Source organism: Lissotriton vulgaris, unplaced genomic scaffold (genome assembly GCF_964263255.1).
Source record: "Lissotriton vulgaris unplaced genomic scaffold, aLisVul1.2 SCAFFOLD_5802, whole genome shotgun sequence".
Taxonomy (NCBI): domain Eukaryota; kingdom Metazoa; phylum Chordata; class Amphibia; order Caudata; family Salamandridae; genus Lissotriton; species Lissotriton vulgaris.
The window spans coordinates 43,042-50,894 of NW_028254379.1; the positions used below are offsets into that span (position 1 = coordinate 43,042).

The 7,853-nt window shown below is 44.7% G+C and overlaps 1 long non-coding RNA gene across 1 annotated transcript; it reads right to left on the reverse strand.

Annotated features, from left to right (window-relative positions):
* Nucleotides 1–279: 279 nt before the first annotated feature.
* Nucleotides 280–7,244, reverse strand: LOC147659554 (uncharacterized). Its single transcript, XR_015307210.1, has 3 exons — nt 7,117–7,244; nt 4,481–4,560; nt 280–356 (listed from the first exon to the last, which is right to left on the reverse strand). It is a non-coding gene; the product is annotated as an uncharacterized LOC147659554 (long non-coding RNA).
* Between the last annotated feature and the right edge of the window lie 609 nt (nt 7,245–7,853).

Sequence of the window (7,853 nt, forward strand, 5' to 3'; positions counted from 1 at the left end):
GCCCCGACCTCCTCTTCCGGGCCCCCCACCTACGCTCCCTGGCCAGGAGTCCAGGACCACCATGAGCCTAGAGCTGCCCCTGCCTCAGCCCTCCATAGAACTGATGTAGTTTGTTTATTGAGTGGGTAGGGCAGCAGTAGCATTCAGTCAGTATCAAAACAAAATATGATGCCATGAACGTACAATTTCGTGTTAGTAAGTATGCACAAAGTTAAGCATGTCTCCTCCTTGTGATCTATGCGTTTTGCTGGCAAAAAATGAAAAAGAAATGGCTACTTACAGATAATTGATTGATTACCCCATTCTTGAATCGGTGGTGTTGTTCAGGTCTTACTGCCTCTGTGTTACTTAGTAATCTGCAATCAGAATGTTTATGGAACATTTGATTTGTTTTCTCCAAGTATATACACTAGTCAGTGAATCATGCAAGGCAGTAGTCATTCGGTAGACCAATGTTTGTTTCTTTTAATGTTGTAGCAGAGGTTTTTGAAATGCTGTCTATGTTTCACCGATTTACAAAAGGGGGTGGTGATGAACAGAGTGTCTGAATTGAGCAGACCACTCTTACCCAGTCCAAAGATCAGGGCTTGATCCATCACCGTTATTTATCTCACTGCCCCATCCCAGCTCAGAATCTGGCTATATGCAAATCAGTCTGTCCCTGGCCCAGTGCATCATGGGAACAGGGCAGACTAAAGTCCCCGGTAGCTTGTTTCCTTCCCAGTGTAAGAATTGGCTTTTGTAGTTTGGTTTGCCCTGTTCCCATCATGCACTGGGACAGGAACAGACTAATTTGCATACAGCCAGGTTCTGAAACTGGGATGGTGCAGTGAGCTAAAAAACGGTGTTGGATCTAGCCCTGATCTCTTGACTGGGTGAGAGTATTCTGTTTAATTCAGAGACTCTGTCCCTCACCACCCCTTGTTGTAAATATTTTTGTCCACCCTAAGCGTGGAAGGGTATACTCAGATGTGAGTCCCTTGCTCATTGCACCATCAGGATTCAAGCAAGCCGGGCCGAAGAGGCTGAAATGCCAGAAACCGGTCCCCGGTAGCTTGTTTCCTTCCCAGTGTAAGAATTGGCTTTTGTAGTTTGGTTTGCCCTGTTCCCATCATGCACTGGGACAGGAACAGACTAATTTGCATACAGCCAGGTTCTGAAACTGGGATGGTGCAGTGAGCTAAAAAACGGTGTTGGATCTAGCCCTGATCTCTTGACTGGGTGAGAGTATTCTGTTTAATTCAGAGACTCTGTCCCTCACCACCCCTTGTTGTAAATATTTTTGTCCACCCTAAGCGTGGAAGGGTATACTCAGATGTGAGTCCCTTGCTCATTGCACCATCAGGATTAAAGCAAGCCGGGCCGAAGAGGCTGAAATGCCAGAAACCGGTCCCCGGTAGCTTGTTTCCTTCCCAGTGTAAGAATTGGCTTTTGTAGTTTGGTTTGCCCTGTTCCCATCATGCACTGGGACAGGAACAGACTAATTTGCATACAGCCAGGTTCTGAAACTGGGATGGTGCAGTGAGCTAAAAAACGGTGTTGGATCTAGCCCTGATCTCTTGACTGGGTGAGAGTATTCTGTTTAATTCAGAGACTCTGTCCCTCACCACCCCTTGTTGTAAATATTTTTGTCCACCCTAAGCGTGGAAGGGTATACTCAGATGTGAGTCCCTTGCTCATTGCACCATCAGGATTCAAGCAAGCCGGGCCGAAGAGGCTGAAATGCCAGAAACCGGTCCCCGGTAGCTTGTTTCCTTCCCAGTGTAAGAATTGGCTTTTGTAGTTTGGTTTGCCCTGTTCCCATCATGCACTGGGACAGGAACAGACTAATTTGCATACAGCCAGGTTCTGAAACTGGGATGGTGCAGTGAGCTAAAAAACGGTGTTGGATCTAGCCCTGATCTCTTGACTGGGTGAGAGTATTCTGTTTAATTCAGAGACTCTGTCCCTCACCACCCCTTGTTGTAAATATTTTTGTCCACCCTAAGCGTGGAAGGGTATACTCAGATGTGAGTCCCTTGCTCATTGCACCATCAGGATTCAAGCAAGCCGGGCCGAAGAGGCTGAAATGCCAGAAACCGGTCCCCGGTAGCTTGTTTCCTTCCCAGTGTAAGAATTGGCTTTTGTAGTTTGGTTTGCCCTGTTCCCATCATGCACTGGGACAGGAACAGACTAATTTGCATACAGCCAGGTTCTGAAACTGGGATGGTGCAGTGAGCTAAAAAACGGTGTTGGATCTAGCCCTGATCTCTTGACTGGGTGAGAGTATTCTGTTTAATTCAGAGACTCTGTCCCTCACCACCCCTTGTTGAAAATATTTTTGTCCACCCTAAGCGTGGAAGGGTATACTCAGATGTGAGTCCCTTGCTCATTGCACCATCAGGATTCAAGCAAGCCGGGCCGAAGAGGCTGAAATGCCAGAAACCGGTCCCCGGTAGCTTGTTTCCTTCCCAGTGTAAGAATTAGCTTTTGTAGTTTGGTTTGCCCTGTTCCCATCATGCACTGGGACAGGAACAGACTAATTTGCATACAGTCAGGTTCTGAAACTGGGATGGTGCAGTGAGCTAAAAAACGGTGTTGGATCTAGCCCTGATCTCTTGACTGGGTGAGAGTATTCTGTTTAATTCAGAGACTCTGTCCCTCACCACCCCTTGTTGTAAATATTTTTGTCCACCCTAAGCGTGGAAGGGTATACTCAGATGTGAGTCCCTTGCTCATTGCACCATCAGGATTCAAGCAAGCCGGGCCGAAGAGGCTGAAATGCCAGAAACCGGTCCCCGGTAGCTTGTTTCCTTCCCAGTGTAAGAATTGGCTTTTGTAGTTTGGTTTGCCCTGTTCCCATCATGCACTGGGACAGGAACAGACTAATTTGCATACAGCCAGGTTCTGAAACTGGGATGGTGCAGTGAGCTAAAAAACGGTGTTGGATCTAGCCCTGATCTCTTGACTGGGTGAGAGTATTCTGTTTAATTCAGAGACTCTGTCCCTCACCACCCCTTGTTGTAAATATTTTTGTCCACCCTAAGCGTGGAAGGGTATACTCAGATGTGAGTCCCTTGCTCATTGCACCATCAGGATTCAAGCAAGCCGGGCCGAAGAGGCTGAAATGCCAGAAACCGGTCCCCGGTAGCTTGTTTCCTTCCCAGTGTAAGAATTGGCTTTTGTAGTTTGGTTTGCCCTGTTCCCATCATGCACTGGGACAGGAACAGACTAATTTGCATACAGCCAGGTTCTGAAACTGGGATGGTGCAGTGAGCTAAAAAACGGTGTTGGATCTAGCCCTGATCTCTTGACTGGGTGAGAGTATTCTGTTTAATTCAGAGACTCTGTCCCTCACCACCCCTTGTTGTAAATATGTCTATGTTTCACAGCACTCAATGTTTTCCTCTTTCTTTATTATTATTTCTTGCATGAACCACAGAACCCAGGGGCAAGCAGAAGACTGGGACCGAGTCGGCGGGTGAACGCGAAGAACCACAGGCACAGAGCTCCTCTACTGAGGATCCTGCTGCTGTCCCCAGTAAGTCCAACAGTGTTTTCTTTTGGAACAATGATATTTCCCTCACTTTCTAACGGAGCTTTTTTTCCAACCAATTAATGACATTTCACCTAACTAAATTTTGACAAATGCTTGTTTGGTTTTATGTTTTCAAAATTTTGGGTATTACTATCTGTCCCTGCCTTTCTGTTCCTTGAAAGAGCCTCTCCTATGACTCTCTGTGCTACTACTAGACTGTCTGTAGGTAAGCTTGCCCTGTTGCCCACTCTTTAGTTAAGGTATTAATCTTTCCAAAAAATCAGTGATAGAAAAGCGGAAGGCACAGGGTCCACTCCTGTCTTATGCTTTTTCCTCTGTAATGTCTCTTCTGTGCCAATTGACACCAACCGAGTATGCATCCAGATGTCGGTCTACTATTTTGTAAGCGTTAGTAATGAATACCACTACTACTCTTGCGGGTATTCTTCTATGCAGTCACATACATAACTATGTATGCACCACAAAATTGGATGTTGTTGGTGATAGGCAGGTTGGACCTTACTTACTTACAGTCTTACACCTCAGTCACAGAACTCAGAGGAACCCACAATTCAATGAACGACAACCTATATGGGCTCAGTCATTGGTCAATTATTCAATTACCCCTTTCCAGAACCCCAATATGAAGATGCCAAATGCTTTTATTACACAATCCATAACCTAAGTAACCCCCTTTTGCTCACTCTCTCGTGTAAGTCTACAAGACAACAGACACTGAAAATATACTTCCGAGTCAATGTGGTACTTGAAAACCTTTATTTTGTTAGAAGTAACTAAGTAAGTAAGTAACATCAATGTTTTTAAGTTGTTCCGTAAAATACGTCAAGGCCAGGGCCACCAGAAAAAATCCAGAGTTAAAAAAGGCTGAATAAAAAGTAATCTACATTTGTACAGCTACCAGTGCACGATAGGGAAATGTGGGAAATGTCGGAGACCCCTCACCATTGAACGTATACTGGTTGCATATGCCTCTTTTTGGTAAGCTCTGGAAATCTTTGCTTCGTAGAAGGAAATCTTCTCATCTGTCGAAAGATAATGACAAAAGTGGTGCACGTTAGACAGTATGAAAACATTACATACATTTATTCAACGTTTTTAGCTGTCATGCTAAAAAAAAGGTGTAACCTGAGGCTGTAAGCAAACTCGATTCCACAATCCACATTCAAAAAGTAAATACGGGCCTTTCTATTTTCCAAACTCTTCAGGTGTATGCTTTGAACTATCATGTGGCCTCAAAGGCGTCTTCTCGTACTGCGCAACAAGCTGTGAGGTAGCATGCACAAAACTGTAGACATGTCATTGATGTACAAACTGGTTAGGTTACATGGTTCAGTCTAACTTTCCAAGGACTAGAGTAGCAGTGTAGATGAGATGAGCTTGGGTACCATACCATACCAAATAAATGCTAATATGTGTAGTGTGTTACTTACTCTGCTGTACTAGGCAATGTGTACTACTACTGATTACGTACATTGTACTTAACTGTTTTGCAGTACTCCATTCTTGGTGAACAAGTACAATGGGTGCTGTGCATCCATCTAAAAAGGTGTACTAAATTACTTATTTTTATTTGTGCAGAACCGGTACCATCCACCAGTGCCGACGGGGGCAGCGGCGCTGCGACGGCGTCAGCAGAGGCGATCCCGGAGGGGAATGGAGGACCAGAGGCACCTACAGCAGCACCGGCAGCACCGGGGGAGGAGGCAACAACGGTGGGCGATGATAAGTTACATTCAATAGTGATCCGCATTACTTGGTGGGTGGGGAAAACTTCCTCACTGTAGTCTGATATTTATAATGAACTTGAAGTTCAACTTGACAATATATGACGCCACCTTTGTCATTACCAAGCTTAGCAAAAGCATTACCACCGGCGAGAATTGATAAAATAAGTTATACAGGCCTCTTCTATGTGACTACAACTCAGCTGTGAAAGGTTGGTGGCAGACTAAAAAAGTCTTATCCACAACATTACATGACCGCGATGGATTAACAGGAGATTGATTTAAAGTATGATGAAAGGAGCAAGGAAAAAGCACCAATCATATAATATAGAAGGATACTTTGGAATCAGCAATGCAGGTGTTTGAGAGCAGTTGGATGCGTGGGTTGTTGTGGAAGCATAGAAAGGGGAAAACACAGCTGCCTGCGTGGGTGGGAGACACATCCAATATCGGTGGTTAGTGGATAGTGGATACTAGTGTTGGCAGCGGTGTTTTGGTTAAACCCAAAGGCAAGGGAAGGAGGGGACGACTGGATGCATTCCGGGTCGTTGCTGGCGAAACACAAACCACCTAACGTTTGTTGGCGATATAAAGAATGATAGTCTCTAGAGTAGACATTTACTAGTACTAGCTGGCCACTGTTAATTAATGTTAGTTTGAGACTGTCACTTTTCCCGGAAGCACAGAGTATATGATATAAAAAAACGAGATATGAAAAAGACAGGTGTTTGAATGTGACCGTTGAAGTACACCCATGCTATGTTACTAGGGCAGGCATAATGCCGTGCCAAAAAGTCAGACAAATGAAGTATATAAGGCGTAGAATGTTCAAGATAGATAAAACAACATTTTAGGTACTCAACTTGCTTGCTATTGCTACTGTACTGTGCCGCCCACTATGTGTTGGATACATTTTGTGTTCTTGATTTGCTGGGATTTTTGATTACAACAATTCTGTCTCTTTCTTCATAGTTACTCCTTCTAAACCAACGAGGAAGGAGCTGGCAGTCCGGGCCCGTCAGCGGAAACTGCAGGCCATTGTTGAGGCCTACCGCCGGCTGGTGGCTCAGGCCGAGGAGGAGGAGGAGGAGGCGGCGGCAGCAGCTGCTGCCTCTTCCAATGCCCCGGCCCCCAAGCCTGCAGGAGTACGTCGGCGTGGTCAGGCAGCCGCCCGCCGCCAGATTTTCCCCGCATCGTCCACCCCCCCACAACAACATGGCTGCCAATGTAGGTGCCGCCAGTTCCAGAGAAAAATTCTCCTCCGGGTAGCCAGGCTGGAGGCTCAAAGTAGTCAGACAAAAAGACAAATAGAGGAGCGTGTAAAGATCCTGGTGGATCACCACTTAAAAGCCCGCCGGCTATGAGATGGACCCTGTTTGCCCCTTTTTCAATCTTTTTGTTGGTGGGTGGGAATTTGGTGTTGGGTTTTTACTTTTTTTTTACATTACATTGAGCGTGGGAATTTGGTTGGGGTTAGGGGAGGCGGGTAGGGACAGCTGTGGTGTAGGATTTATATATATTTTATTTTTGTATCATCTTTAGTTATATATTACATTATGTTAAAAATAAACAAGACACAAAGTTATGTTCAAAAGAAAACATTTGAAGTTCATTTGCGTTTCTTGGGGGGTTGGAGGGGGGAGTGTTTCACCAAATAATGTACGTTGTGCAACCTCGCAAGGTTTAATTTGGCCATGCAGGTCGGCGGACAGTGCTTTTTAATAATAAAATATATTGCCCACATCTTTAACATGCAAACAGATAGATGCGGTAAACCCTCACCGAGTTATATTTGTAGTATTAGAAGAACGACCAGTCTGTCTTGCGTTATACCTCACTGCAAACTTATCTTACCTGTGATTGCTGATGAGATGATGATGATTTATCATGAAGTGTGGCACTGCAAGGGCTGCATTTGATTTCCAAGACAATGGCGAAGAATCTGTGGTTCAGAATCAGAACTTCTGTGATAGTAGTAGACAGACCCTGCCAGTAGCATTTAGAGACACAAAAAAAGAGGCAGTCATTTGCGTGACAGACAATGTGGGGGTAGTATAAGTAAGTACAGTACATTGCATGGGTGACCCAATATTGCAACTGCTAAACTGAAACAAAACAATGGTTTTGGCGACTGGAAACTAAGTGCAAGAGAAGATAAGAAGAAGTTCAACTTTACTTGTAGTACTCACGGCAACGTCAAACTTTTCTAAATCATAATGCTTTAAACTTTAAACCCAAAAAATTACGCCAATTCATTAGATGCATTCGTTGTTTGATGTTAATGGTAAATTATTTGGCGTTATACACAGAGCTTGAGTTGGGAAGCTGCAGAAGATCCTGGCCATGCCTTGTTGACATTTCACTATTGTTGCTTTCACCACATCTGCCCCAGCAAGCGCGTGATCAAATTGTTGGTGTATATTTAATGTAAGAAACATCACACCTCAATGTAACCACGCAGCCCGGGGGAAGAGGGTTAGGGTTTGTTTAATGGATGGGTACGGGGGTTTTGGGAAAGGTTTGAGAAAGAAAAACAGTACGCATGGAGATTGGAGACAACAAAAGCAAAACAATGAAGACGATGATTTATG